This window comes from Camarhynchus parvulus, chromosome 24 (genome assembly GCF_901933205.1).
Source record: "Camarhynchus parvulus chromosome 24, STF_HiC, whole genome shotgun sequence".
Lineage (NCBI taxonomy): Eukaryota > Metazoa > Chordata > Aves > Passeriformes > Thraupidae > Camarhynchus > Camarhynchus parvulus.
Window position 1 is genome coordinate 3,098,747 of NC_044594.1, and position 13,893 is coordinate 3,112,639.

Below are 13,893 nucleotides of genomic sequence, written 5' to 3' on the forward strand. Positions count from 1 at the left end.
GAGGCATCCTGGTTTCTAATGAGGCTCAGTCACATTCTGTGGTTTAGGCAAGCCAACCTGGCTCGCTGCTGCAGCTCCGAACATGTGCACTTGAAATCAGTTTTTCCACTCAGAAAAAAAGATAAGGCCCCCAGTTTCCTCCCCTCAGATAAGCTGAAGGAGAAAGGAACATGAAATCATGTCCCTGCCACCCTAAATCTGTGTGGCTCTGTGTCCCATCTCCACAGCCCCAGCTGAGCTTTGCTGGCACCCAAAGCTGGAAATTGAAGCACAGGATACTCCAAGGGTGGAGAATAAAAGAATCCAGGGGTTTCTGAGCCATCAGAAAAGGTTTGATAAGCTACTGTTCACTGCCACTGTTATTTGTGTTTTCAGGAGTGTCACGGTGCTCTCAGCACTCTGCAAACAAGCCAGAGCTCAGACTTTTCCAACCAACTAGAAAACGCAAAAAAAAGCACTAAATTCAAAACTGATTTTTGTTCAAAATTCAAAACTGAATTTTGTTCAAAATTCAAAACTGATTTTTGTTCAAAATTCAAAACTGAATTTTGCAGCGTTCTCAGCACTCTGCAAACAGCAAGCCAGAGCTCACAGACTTGTCCAACCAACTACAAAATGCAAAAAAAAAAGCACAAAATTCAAAATTGACTCCCTCTGCCTCATTATGAAGCACTTCCTGAAGCTTTTCACCGGCCATTTCCTTCCTACAAGGAAAAAAAAATTATCTAATCCAATTTATTGAATCATTTCAGCCTTACAACTCTGTAATTCCTGATACCAGGGCATTTCCATTTTTGATCACCCCTAAAACCATCTGCAGAGCCTGAGGGATCAGGGATGCTCCTCAGAGCTCACAAGGCACTGACCTGGTGCACAGGTGACACACAGGACTCCTGTTCCCTTGGAATTCAGCTTGAACCTTGGTAATCCCTCCTTGGCCATGGCATTGCCTTCTCACCCAGCTGCCAAAAGGAGATCTGAAATGAAAATAATTAACATCAATCACTCATGGTTTTGTTGTTTGGTTGGTTTTTGGTTTTTTCTCCCTGCTGAGCATCCAAACCCATATCTTGGATAAACAAACAGCACAAAGAGTTTGGCCCCAGCCAAACCCTGGCTCTGAACAAATCTGGGTGAGATGCTCTCTGTCAGATGGAATCCTGTGAATTCATTCCCCTCAGCTGTGCTCATTATTCAGCCCCCAAACCCAGACAGCTCCCATGGACATGCCCTGAGGCTTGGACACATCTCACTTACCTTCAGGGACTGCCTGAGGAAGCTGAAGGTGAGGGGCATCCCCAGGGTGCTGCCACAATGGCACAGGGGCTCCTCTGGGGCTGCATCTCTCAGCAGTGCCTGAGGGCAAGGCAAACCAGCTGCTGCGAGCCAGCCAGAGCCTCAGAGCCAGCTTTTCCCTGGGTCTTTTCCCTTTTCCCAGCAGCATCCTGGCTGCTCTTGGCTCCCACCCAGAGAGCAGCACCTGGGGAAGGTCCAGCCCTGCCCAGCTGGGAGGGCACAGCTCATCCTCCCTTCCCCAGCCTCCAGGAGACACGAGGGAATTGCTGCCCATGCGGGGCTCAAGGGCAATTCAGCACTAAAATCCAGCAGGGTGAGAGCTGCAGAGCTCTGCCTTGTCTTTGCAGCTCTAATTTTGCAGAAAAGGGATTAATTAATGACTGGTGGACAAGGCCAGAGTGCTTCCCTGGCAGCTCTGCTGTCACTATGGAGATCCTGCACTCCACGTTCTCCTGGCAGGAGGATGCCCACACCCAGCCAGGATGCCACATCCCCCCTTGTGGGAATCCAGAAAATCAGAGGGGTTTGGGAAAGCTGCAAAAGGCAGCTCAGAGACAGCAGAACTGTGATTAGAGCTAAGCAGCAGCCATGAGATTGGTCAGCAGAAAAATTATGTCAGAAGTAGAAAGTAAGGACAAATAGAACAATGGTCTGTGGATTAACACTGGTCTAGAATAACTCCCTAAGCTACAGAAAAGTGTATTTAGTGAGATATTAGGAACTTTTAAGCTTAATTATGAAGATCTGTGCATTGTGTTTTAAGGCTCACAAGCAGGTATTGTATTCAAAATAAGCAAGCATTGTTTTAACCAAAGGTACCTGTGCTTATAGTGGTTGGATAGAACTGCTGTCAATGTGCTCTTGCTTTGTGTGATTGGTGAAAAAACTTTTAAAGTGAGTTGTAACATGAAGTTCTTTGTCTGCTGCCGGAGATGTGAGCTGGTGGCATCTTCCCATTGTCATACCCATGGAATGAGGCTGATGCTGGAAAATCAAACACCTCGAGGCACGTTTCTAGCACTCCTGTCCCATTGGTGATTTGTGCATAGATTTGTCAGCAGAAAAATTATCTAAGAAGTAGAAAAGTAAGGACAAATAGAACAATGGTCTGTGGATTCATGCTTGACTAGAATAACTCCTTAAGCTGTAGAAAAGTATATTTAGTGAGATATTAGGAAGTTTTAATAATGGAGCTCTGTGCATTGTGTTTTAAGGCTTACAAGTAGGTTTTGTATTTGAAATAAACAAGCATTGTTTAACCAAAGGTACGTGTGCTTATAGTGATTGGATAGAACTATTATCAATGTGCTTTTGCTTTGTGTGATTGGTCAAAAAACTTTTAAAGTGAGTTGTAACATAAGTCCTTTGTTTGGTGCCGGAGATGTGAGCTGCTGGCATCTTCCCATGGTCATACCCATGGAATGAGACTGATGCTGGAAAATCAAACAGCTCGAGGCACCTTGCCCAGCAGCGCTGTCCTGTTTGTGATTTTACACAGCCCCTGGCTGGTGACACCCCTGAGCTGTGGGAGCTCTGGTGGAGCTGCTCCAGGGTTTCCCCGGTGCCAGGGGAGCAGAGAGCTCCATCCTGGCGTGCAGACGGTTCCCCCTCTCCTTTGGAGGGGCTGAATGACTTTTCAAACCTTTGATTCCTGATGTATTCACTTCAGGAGACACAAAAGTACAAAATCTCAGCATGGAGTGACTCCCTCGCTTGCTTTATTATTTTGTTGGTTTTTTTTTTTCTTCCCACAGCCCCCCACCCACCCCTTTTCTTTTCTTCTCTCCCTGGACAGTTTTATAATTTTGGCCTGTGGCCAGGAAGTCTGTCCTGATTAGCCTGGCCTGGCTGTGAAACACCTGCAGCCCATTAGAGCAGGAGGAGGGGGGAAAAAAAAAATAAAATCCCTTGTCATAGGTGAAGTAATGACCACTTCTTCCTTTGTTTTAACACTAAAAGGACAGTCAGGAGGAGGAAAATAAAATCCCTTGTCATAGGTGAAGTAATGACCACTTCTTCCTTTGTTTTAACACTAAAAGGACAGTCAGGAGGAGAACCAAACAAACCCAAGGCTTTACCCCCTCACCTGCCACTGACTGCTCTCTGGGACATTTCTGCCTGGTAAGTGACTCCAGTAATTTGTTGTCACTTCACCCCAGAGAGATTTACAGGTTATTAAACACGATGTGCACTTGCTGCACTTGAACAGTGCCCCCTGCACCTTATTTGATGTGTTTGTCAGGAGCTAACCAGGCACAAGGAGGAAGAAAATTCCCTCTGGGCAGGTTACAGCTGCATTGGCTCCTTGAAATCCCTCCAGTGTCCCAGCTGGTCCTGGCTGCCACCACTGCCAGGGCCAGCAGGGTGGCAAAGAGCTCAGGAGGGGACAGGCACCAGTCTCACAGCCCCAAAAGGGTGACCAGGGCACAGCAGAGGGGCAGAAGTGGCACTCAAGGTAGCACTGAAGCTCTTGGCTCTGGCACAGCACAACATTTTTTATAATAAACACAGAAACTGCCATGATCTGGGCACAGGGTGACACTGGGGGCAGTCAGAGGCCACAACTCTGAGCTCAGCTCAAAGCCCAGCTCGCTGTACCCCTGCAGGACTCTCCACCTGGAGAGGAGCCCCCAAACCCCTCCCCAAGATGTGTCTGTGCACCAGGATTCCCCCAGAGAGGGGCTGGGTGCCTGCTGAGGTGTGGCAGCAAAGAGATCAGAATGTCCTCAGAGCCCTCCTGCTCGGCAGGGCCACGACCAAAACACACCTGGGATGGAGGGAACACCAGAATGAGACCTGAAAACACACCTGGGATGGAGGGAACACCACAATGAGACCTCAGAATAGACCTGGGATGGAGGGAACACCACAGTGAGACCTCAGAATAGACCTGGGATGGAGGGAACACCACAGTGAGACCTCAGAATAGACCTGGACTGAAGGAAAGGCCACAATGAGAACTCAGAACACACCTGGGCTGAAGGAAACACCACAGTGAGATCTCAAAATAGACCTGGGATGAAGGAAAGGTCACAGTCAGACCTCAAAACACACCTGGGCTGAAGGGAAGGCTGCAGTTACACCTCAAGTAGTCCTGGGCTGAAGGAAATACCACAGTCAGACCTGAAAACACACCTGGGCTGAAGGACAGGCCACAATTACACCTCAAAACACACCTGGGCTGAAGAGAACACCACAGTGAGACCTCAAAATAGACCTGGGATGAAGGGAACACCACAGTGAGACCTCAAAATAGACCTGGGATGAAGGGAAGGCCACAGTGAGACCTCTTGGGGTGGGGACAGCTCTCTGAAAATCCGTGTGTGTCACAGGGGCTGGAGCTGAGGGGACAGCTAGAGGTGCAATGAGAACAAAGTGGGAGCTCCAAGGCAGCTCCAGGAGTTCTGCTGCTGGCAGCATCTCCAAGGGCTGGATGGCATTTCAATCCCAACAGCCCATCCAGCCAAAATGTCAAAAAAACCCCCTCAGAGTTCCTCCCCAAACTTGCTGTGTTTCCATCAAAGCTCTTTATGTAGCTGCAAGGCACTGGAGACATTTACACCCCAGCAGCTGAATGTTTTTAATTCTGCATTCAGTGGAGTTCAGCCATCAATAAAAGAGAAAAGGGAAAAGAAAAATTTGTGACCACAAGGGACCCTGTCAAATATTCCTGCTGCTGTCCTGGAGCATGGAAAAGCAAGTCTGCTGCTGCACACAGGTCTGACTATTTGCATTTTTAATAATTCAAGAGTTTAATTAGTATCATGCCCTTAATCAGAGGCTGAAAATACAGCTGAAGTCATCAGAGCTTAATTAGTTTAAAAAAAAAAAAAAGAAGATTCTGCAGTGAAAATGTCTCGACTGACATGGAGCTCTGTCCTCAGCTTTGGGCTTCAAATGAGCTTTTACCTGTTGCTTCTGATTATTCCAGCCCACCTCAGAATAACTTAAAATGCTCAAAAAATCAGTTCACTTCCCTGTTTATCCCTATGAACTCTTCCACAGCTCCCTAAGAACTCTTCCACAGCTTTCTTGAACTAGACTCAGAAAACAAAACAAAACAAAACAAAAAAACCTCCAAAATCAGTTTGAAGATAATAAATTAAATTAAACCAGGTGTATCCCATAAGCTGCATGTGAAATTCCCCTGTGCAGGAAATAAAACATCCATAAGTGTCTCTGGATCTTCAGTCAGGTTAGCAGGAACACATTCCTGAGGGGGATCGCTGGATGGGCAGAAAATTCCCCTTTTAGCAGCAGGACTGGGAGATCAGACTGGTCCCAGGTGAAGCCTGGGAGGTTCAGGGCAGTTATCCCAGTCTGGGATGAGCAAATCCAAAATCCAACCCCATCCCTTCCCTCCCTGCAGCCTGGTGGGGTTGTACAGGACATCCTGGATGGGCTCTCCCAACAATATTCCATTTATCGCTGGAGTTCATCACTGCCCGGGGCCGTGGAGACTGAACACAGCCCCAGGTTCCAAAATGGATTAGTGAAATTCATGGAAATTAGGCCAACCCCAGGCAATCAAATATGCTAATCCGGATGCAACTTCCAGTTCAGGAAGTCAGGCAGCCTCATGCCCTCCCACCTCTGATTTACTCGGAAAAAGGAGCCAGAAAAAGTTCTCACCATGCCAAAACTGTCCCCTGGCTCCCAGCATTAGTGAGAATCCCAGTAAATCCTTTTTTTTTGGCAGGAGGAGGGGGAGAGATTTTCCCTCAGTCATGATATCACAGCCTGCTGGTTCTTTCCCTCTGCAGCTCCTGAACCTCTGGGGAAGCTCCCAGCCCGCTGTCCCCTCAGGAATATCCCAGATAAATCAGTGAACCCCACTGGAAGGTGACAGCAATCACCAAATTCCATTTAGCATGGAATTAGGAATCCAGTCACTCATGTACCTACCTCCCCTAGGCTCAGACTGAAAAAAAAATGGTTTTTTTGAGAGCACTGGGCCAGAGGAAGATGCTGGAAATTCAAGATGAAAAAAATGGAAGTTGGTTTGTCCGCAAGAAAAGTCTCCTGCAGCCCCAGTACAACTTGATTTATTCCTGACACTCCTGGGGGAGCTTTTATGTATATAAATAAATCAATCTAAAATGGGTTTATACATATAAATAAATTCAAAATAAATTTTAAATAAATACATTATAAATAAAATGGATATAAATAAATTTAAAATAAATACATTTTATTCTGTGTCCTCATTCCCATTGAACCCTGCTCAGCTCCTGACCCAAGGAGCAGAGTTTGGCCTGGATTTTCTGCTCCTTGCTCTCCTTACCTGCCACAGGAACTTCCCCCCTCTGCCTGCTCCTGAAGGTGTTTGGGGGCTTTGCTGCAGAGCAGAGGGCAAGATGACAAATGAGCCAGCCCACAGCACAGGAATGCAAGAGAGTCCCAGCTATTTTTAATTAAGAAGCGATGACAGCTGACTGAATTCCCTGACACTGCAGTGAAAGGCTCCCTGACCCAGACACCCTGGGCCACCCTCCTGTTGGAACCCAGAATATTCCTCTGGCTGCCCTGGAGGGCTCCAGACCCTGGCAGGGACTCAGAGACCTTGGCACAGAGTCAAAACCACCTGTGCCTTCGATTTTAGCCCATGGAAACAATTCCCAACTTTGTGTGAGCCACAAGGGTTTGAGTAGAATGTTAGTGAATTTATCACTGGGTGAAAATGTAGAATTTTGGGGATTTTAGAATGGGGGTTCAGGAGGCAGGATGGAGGGATTTGGGTGGGAATTCCTCTGACTGCTCTGGAGGGCTTGAGACCCTGGCAGGGAACTCAGAGGCTTAGAGACCTTGGCACGGAGTCAAAACCACCTGTGCCTTCAATTTCAGCCCTTGGAAACAATTCCCAACTTTGTGTGAAGAGCTACAAACCACAAGGGATTGAATAGAATGACAGTGAATTTGTCACAGGGTGAAAAAGTAGAATTTTTTGGGGTTTTTAGAATGGGGGTTCAGGAGGCAAGATGGAGGAATCTGGGTGTGTCCTGTCCTTCTTCTTCTTCTTCTTCTTCTTCTTCTTCTTCTTCTTCTTCTTCTTCTTCTTCTTGTCCTCCATCTTCTGCTGTGATGGTGGCACTTTTGGATTGGTTTAGAGTAGAGACAGACTGTCTAACATAGGGGACAGGTATTGGAAAATTATTGTAAATAAAATACAGAAGTTTTTAGTATAAAAAGGTAACACCGCCCCAAGGGCAGGGACTGTGCCACAACCCGACCTGCTGGGCAGATCTCAGCAGGTCAGAGAAAGAATGGAACAGATAAGAGAAAATGAATAACCTTGAAAAGCAGAACCAATGAATCCCAACTTCTTCTTCAAGCATGGGGCTGGGAAAAAAAGACTTTTTAATATGTCAGGAGCCATTTCAACAACTCAAAACCTGAGACCCTCCAAAGGCTGGTTCCCATTGGTCCCGCCGGTGCTGCTGTTATTTATAATATAAATTATGAATTTATACACACATCTGCACAGATGCAGGGCTCACCAAAGCCACCAGCCTGCCAGAAACGTGGCCAGGCTGAGCAGCAGGAGGAGCAGCAGGTGAGGGGAGGACAGCCAAGGTCACCCTGCTGGAAGTGTCGACGCTCGTCTCTAAGAAATGTTCTGAAGGTTTGGGCAAATTCAGCTGTTATTTTCATTTTTTGGTCGGTTGAAGCAGCGATAGATTGAGCAGGGGCGAGGCACAGAGACACAAAGAGCAATTCCTGCTGTAAGGCGGAGAAGGGACGAGGCAGGATGGGCTTTTCTCAGGGATGGGCTTTTGTCAGCCCACAGGTCACAGGGAGGGTTTAACTGAGAACGACCAAAGCGACACGGATTTTGAAGGGTAGGGATTCACCTGGCTTCATGTAAGGACTCTTTGGCAGAGATGGGAGCACAGCCCAGGTGTCCAGCTCGCACTGGCACAAGAGGCTGGCACAAAAGGGGCACCAGACAGCCCTGGGAAGGTGTCAAGAGGGAGACACCAACCACAAAGAGACAATACGAAACTCCCTTTTGTTCCCAGGGCTCTCACAGCAGTGAATGCAGCAGCTGATCGCTTTACCTTGAGCTCACTTGTTGGTTTTAGCAGAGAGATAAAGGAAAGGTTCCCTTCCAGCCTGTCCACAGGGCCACAGGGAAGAGGGATGAGCCAGCAAAGTCACCCAGATCACGTAGGAACTTGGCACGAGCGAGACAAATCCATTAAGGGCCATCATCAGGAACTTTCCAGCCTGGCTGCAGGCTGGGAGGGGGCAGAGCTGCTCTCTGCTGTTGCTAAGAGAGCCCCCCCAGCCCTGCTCTGCCAGCCCAATCCTCCCATTGGCTCCGCAGCCGCATCGAACCATCCTGACAGCTTTTCCTCCTCCTCCTCCTCCTCCTCCTCCTCACCCTGCTGCCTTCTGCCTATGGCCTATTACCAGGGGAGAGCCAGCCAGCCACGGAATCGATACTTTGTGCGTTCGCATTTGCATTCCAGCCCTGCCTGCCCGCGTCTCTGCATCCCCGGCCGTGCCCGCGGAGGCGAGCGGGGGCGCCAGGCTGGCACCTGCAGTGCCACAGCCAGCAGGACCCAGGGACCACCAGCATCCTGCCGTGTCACCGTGCTCACAGGGGGCTTAGGGTGAGGGAAGAGACGGGGATCTGGCTCCGTGTTTCAGAAGGCTTGATTTATTATTTTATGATATATATTATATTAAAACTGTACTAAAAGAATAGAAGGAAGGATTTCATCAGAAGGCTGGCTAAGAATAGAAAAAGGAAGAATGATAACAAAGGTTTGTGGCTCGGACTCTCTGTCCGAGCCAGCTGGGCTGTGATTGGCCATTAATTAGAAACAACCACACAAGACCAATCACAGATGCACCTGTTGCATTCCACAGCAGCAGATAACCATTGGTTACATTTTGTTCCTGAGGCCTCTCAGCTTCTCAGGAGGAAAAAATCCCAAGGAAAGGATTTTCCATAAAAGATGTCTGTGACACTGCCAGGGTTCTGCTTCTCTCGGGAGGTTGCAGTTTATTGCAGCCCCGAGACACGTGAACAGTCTCTATTTCGGCCCACACGTTTGAAGAAGGAGTCAGAGCTCTTCATTTCTCAGTCTCAGAGTTGTTTATTATATCTTATCTATAAAAAATGTTTCTCCTGCCCTGCTGAGGTCTGTCCAGCAGGACAATTCCAGGCACACTGACCGCCCCCAGGGCAGTGTTATCTCTTTACACTACAAACTACATATAACACATTTACAATTACTTCCCAACACCTATCACCTATGTTAGACAGTGCACTTCTACTCTAAACCAATCCCAAAGTGCCACCATCACAGCAGAAGATGGAGGCAGAGAAGGAGAAAGGCTGGACACGCCCAAGTCCCTCCATCTTGTCCCCAAAACCCCTATTCTAAAAACCCCAAAATCTATTTTTTCACCTAGTGATAATTTTATTATTCCACTACTTAAACTTCTGTGGCTTTCAGGTCTTCATACAAAGCTGGCAATTTGCTCCACAGGTCATAATCAAACCCACAGGTGCTCTGGGCTGTGTGCCAGGGTCTCTGAGCCCCCTGGGCAGGGGTCTGGGCAGCTCTGGACACCCAGAGGGATGTGCTGAGCTCTGACATGCTTCTTCCCAGCAGCCTGGCTGAACTGGTGTCCCCAGCTCTGCGCTCACTGGACACCAGGGAAGTGTCACTGCACCGTAAGTGATGCCCTCTGCAGTGAGATTTTAGGAAGTTTCTTGGTCTGAAGGGATCTGGGAGCCTTCTGGAGCAGGCAGGGAATGTGGGAACACACCTCAAAGCCACAGAAAGCTTCCCTGGCTGGAGCAGGTGCTGCTTGGGCATGGCCAGGCTGCAGAAATTTGGGACCAGGGACATCCTGGTGGCGGGCAGTGAAGCACAGCAGCACTGGGACAGCTCAGCAATCCAGGTCAGGATTTGGGAGCAGGCACAGGGAAGGGACAGGGGAGTTGGGACAGGTTTCCAGCACCCAGCAAAACAAGCTGGGACTGACACTGGGCATCAAGGAAGCACCAAACACCCAAATATTGCCCCTGGCTTTGGAACAAACTGGGAGAAAGAACTCACTCAGCAGTGACAGAGAGCTGGGCGCCAGGAGAGGGGTGAGTAACTCAAAAAGCAAAGCCAGGCGGCTGATGAGCTGTCCCCAGGCACACTGGGACAGCAGTGAACAGCAGCCCCGTGGCTGTTTGCCTTCCCCACTCAGGTGAGTCAGCATCCGGACTGAGGAAGAAAAACTGGAGTTTCCTTTTCTGTCCAGGACAGCAAGAGGTCAATGAACCCAGCAGAGGCATCCTCTGGATAGACACTGTCCCCTAAATACCAGATTTTCCCATCCTGGACCTTCCCCTTGCTGTCTGCCACAGTTAGGCAGAGTTCTAACCCAGACTGTTGTAAAATAACACAAAGTGTTGATCAAGACAGGAAAACTTCCTCAAAAAATTTCCACTGCTAAACCTATTTATTTGTTTCAGGGGTGGGGGTGGCTGGACACAAAACATCAGGTCACTTAAAAAAAAAAAATCAAGTCTGACCTGAATAAAGCATTTTTATGAAATCGCCAGGGATGGTTTCTTTAATATGAGATGGAACTTGGAGTTGAAAGGAGGAGAGAGAAGAAAAGAGCACGCATAAAAATCAGGTTCAAATCCCTGCTTGGCCTCACTCAGCAAAGAACTCTGAATTAGGTCTACAGTTACTTAGACAGCTTCAAATATTTTGGGATCTCTCTGCAGTTCCTGTGATCTAAGTTTCATCCTGAGGCAGAACAGCAAGAATCTTCTGAGCTCCCAAAACTGGCCACGACTTCGGACAAACAAATTAAACCCAGCTTCAAAACAAATCTAATTTTTCTTTCTTTTCTGGAGCTTCTGCAGTGTGGAGATGTCTGCCCTGTGATTCCTCCCAGTTGTGTGCTCACACTGGTGCAGAGCTCCATGGAAGAGAATTAATGGGCTGGAAGGAGAGCTGCAGTTCTTTTTCTATCTCTGCACCATGTGAGGCTCTCCCTGTTGCCTTGAACAGAAGCATGAAATTAAGCAAAAGCCAGGAGGATAAAATGAACTCCAATGAGAACTTTACTGTGAGTTAAACCTGTTGTGGCTACCCAAGACAAAGCCTCTGAATTCAGCTTTTCTAATCAATAAAACCCTTTTAAATGAAATGAAAGCTCTCAGAGCAATTTTAGGGTGGAAAAGATTCCATCCCTGACAGCCTGGCTCCAAATTTTTTTCCTTCTTGTTACTTCCTACAGGAACATTTACCTGGACATGTTAGATTTGCTGTAGTTGGGAAAAAAAAAACCAGAAATCAGATTCTTACCAGGAATATGGGAATATCCAGCAGAAGTCAGAGGTGGGATGGAGCACCTGGAGAAACAGCAAGGAGATGAAAATGAAGATGAGGAATAATGTGATTAATATTGACAACATCCATCTGATATGATGGATACCTGACAGGAAACCCCAACCCAGCAGAGGGAGAGTCGTGCCCATGGCTGTGTTTCCCTTTTCAGGATGGATCTGCCTCTAGCCCAGGATTCCAGGATTCCTCTCCCCACCTGCCTGGCACAGCTGATGGGGAACAAGAGCCAAGAAACCTGAGAGCCACTCCTGAGCCAAGGACTGTTCCCAGCTCCCTTCTGCTTTCAGATTCCCAGTTCAAAAGATAAAATCCCCAAAATATTCATTTTCACATCTCCCATTGAAATATCAGCTGTCTTGTCTTTTTTGTTCTAAGAAATGGTTTTCCATGTGCATTTTGGCATTTTTGACAGGAGAAGTCAAGCCAAGGCTGCAGCCCTCCTTGCTTTGTTGTACAACTGCCCTGAAGGGGTCTGATCCCTGCCTGTCTGCTCCTGGTTTGTTCCCCAGCCCCATTTCCATGGATTCCAATTCCTCAGGAAGCTGGGATGGGTAATAAAGCCAAACCACAGGAATAGTTCCCATCACTGCTCCGTTCCTCTGATGCCAGAAGCTTTCCAAACTTCAATTTCATCTTCAAATAGTCCAGGCCAAGGTGTTATAATCCCATTTTGATGTTAAAAAGAGGTGCAGCAGAGTGCGAAGGATTGTTCCAGGCCATAAAAACAGCAGAAAAAAATACAACCAAAGCCCTGATTCCTGATCCAGAGCCACTTCCTCCCTCCCAGTGGAAAACATTGTTTCCTAGCATGACTAAAAATATTGGGATTTTCTGTGAAATCGAGTGGGATGCCTAAAATTTGAGGTGAAACAACCAGCCCAGCATGGGAAACTGTAAAAGGGGATAGAATGTCCCAACTTCCTGAGCTCTGGTCCCATAAACAGCTTCACAACTTGTTTCCCACGCAGGCACCTGGACTCTGGGGCAGGCAGGGAGTGTTTGTACATGGTCCTGTCTTCCCTTCCCTGGCTGTGCTCCTATACATCCATCCATGGCCAGAATGTAAAATCCACGTGCATAAATACCCGTGTGCATATCAAAGGTATTAAAATGAGAAGGGACTTTGATGTTGGACTCGAGAAAATGCTGCTGACACCACGCAGAGCTGTGGGAATGAGCTGCCTGCTCAGAAATCCAAGGATTTGGAGGACAGACCTTCCCCTCAAGGTGCTGCTTCCCACCCATCACCTGCTCAGGAAAATGAATTTCCCATGGTTAAGCCTTGGCCTGATTTTTGGGTTTGTGCCACCCCATGAAATTGTCCCAATATCACCAAAACAGCCCAGAATAATTGGAATTTTGGTAATTAGAGACATATCTGAATGCCTCTGGTACCAAATCAATTCTCTCACAAATGACCCTTAAATCAAAATAAATCAAAAAGAAGCAGCAGGTAAGAATAAGAAAAAACAACTCCCTGCACTCATTTGTTTAGGATGACAGATCAACAAACACAGGCATCTTATTTATTTAATTTTTTTTTCTCTTCACAAGCAGCTTTTTATATCTCCTGACCCAAAATAAGCCCGGCCCCAGCTGCAGTGCCATGTCAAACAGTAATTACTCTATAAAAGGCTGACCAAATGGGGATATTGGTGGGCCACAGGCACGGAATTATTTTAGGACTCACACAAACTTTCTCTGGGAGTGGTGAGAGGAGCTGTGGGCACGGTGGTGCACCTAAGAAACCAGCAAACACCACAGGGTTTGTTCTTTTTTCCCTGCTTGTTCCAAGCCTCACCACCTGGTGTGAAATGGCTTTCCCAAATTCCAGCTCAAGGGAAAGGGGGAAAAAAATAAAAAATAGATGTGAGATCTGTTTACTCCTCAAAAACAGAGGCTTTGCTCTGTGACAGGTTTGGAATTCCTGCTGAACCTCACCAAAACCTGTGGCAGAATGGAAGCAAAACCCTTGGAATATTTCATTCTGCTGGGAGGAAACAAAAAATAATTTACAAAAATAATAATAAATCAGGAGTCATAGAATTCCCAGAATAGTTGGAGGAGACCTCAAGGCTCATCCAGTTCCATGAGAGGGACACCTTCCACTACCCCTGGCTGTTCAGAGCTCCAGCCAGCTCAAGGATGCACTTGCTCCTGATTTTTGGCCATATTTTGGCAATATTTTGACAATATTTGCAATATTTTGACAATATTTAGGCTC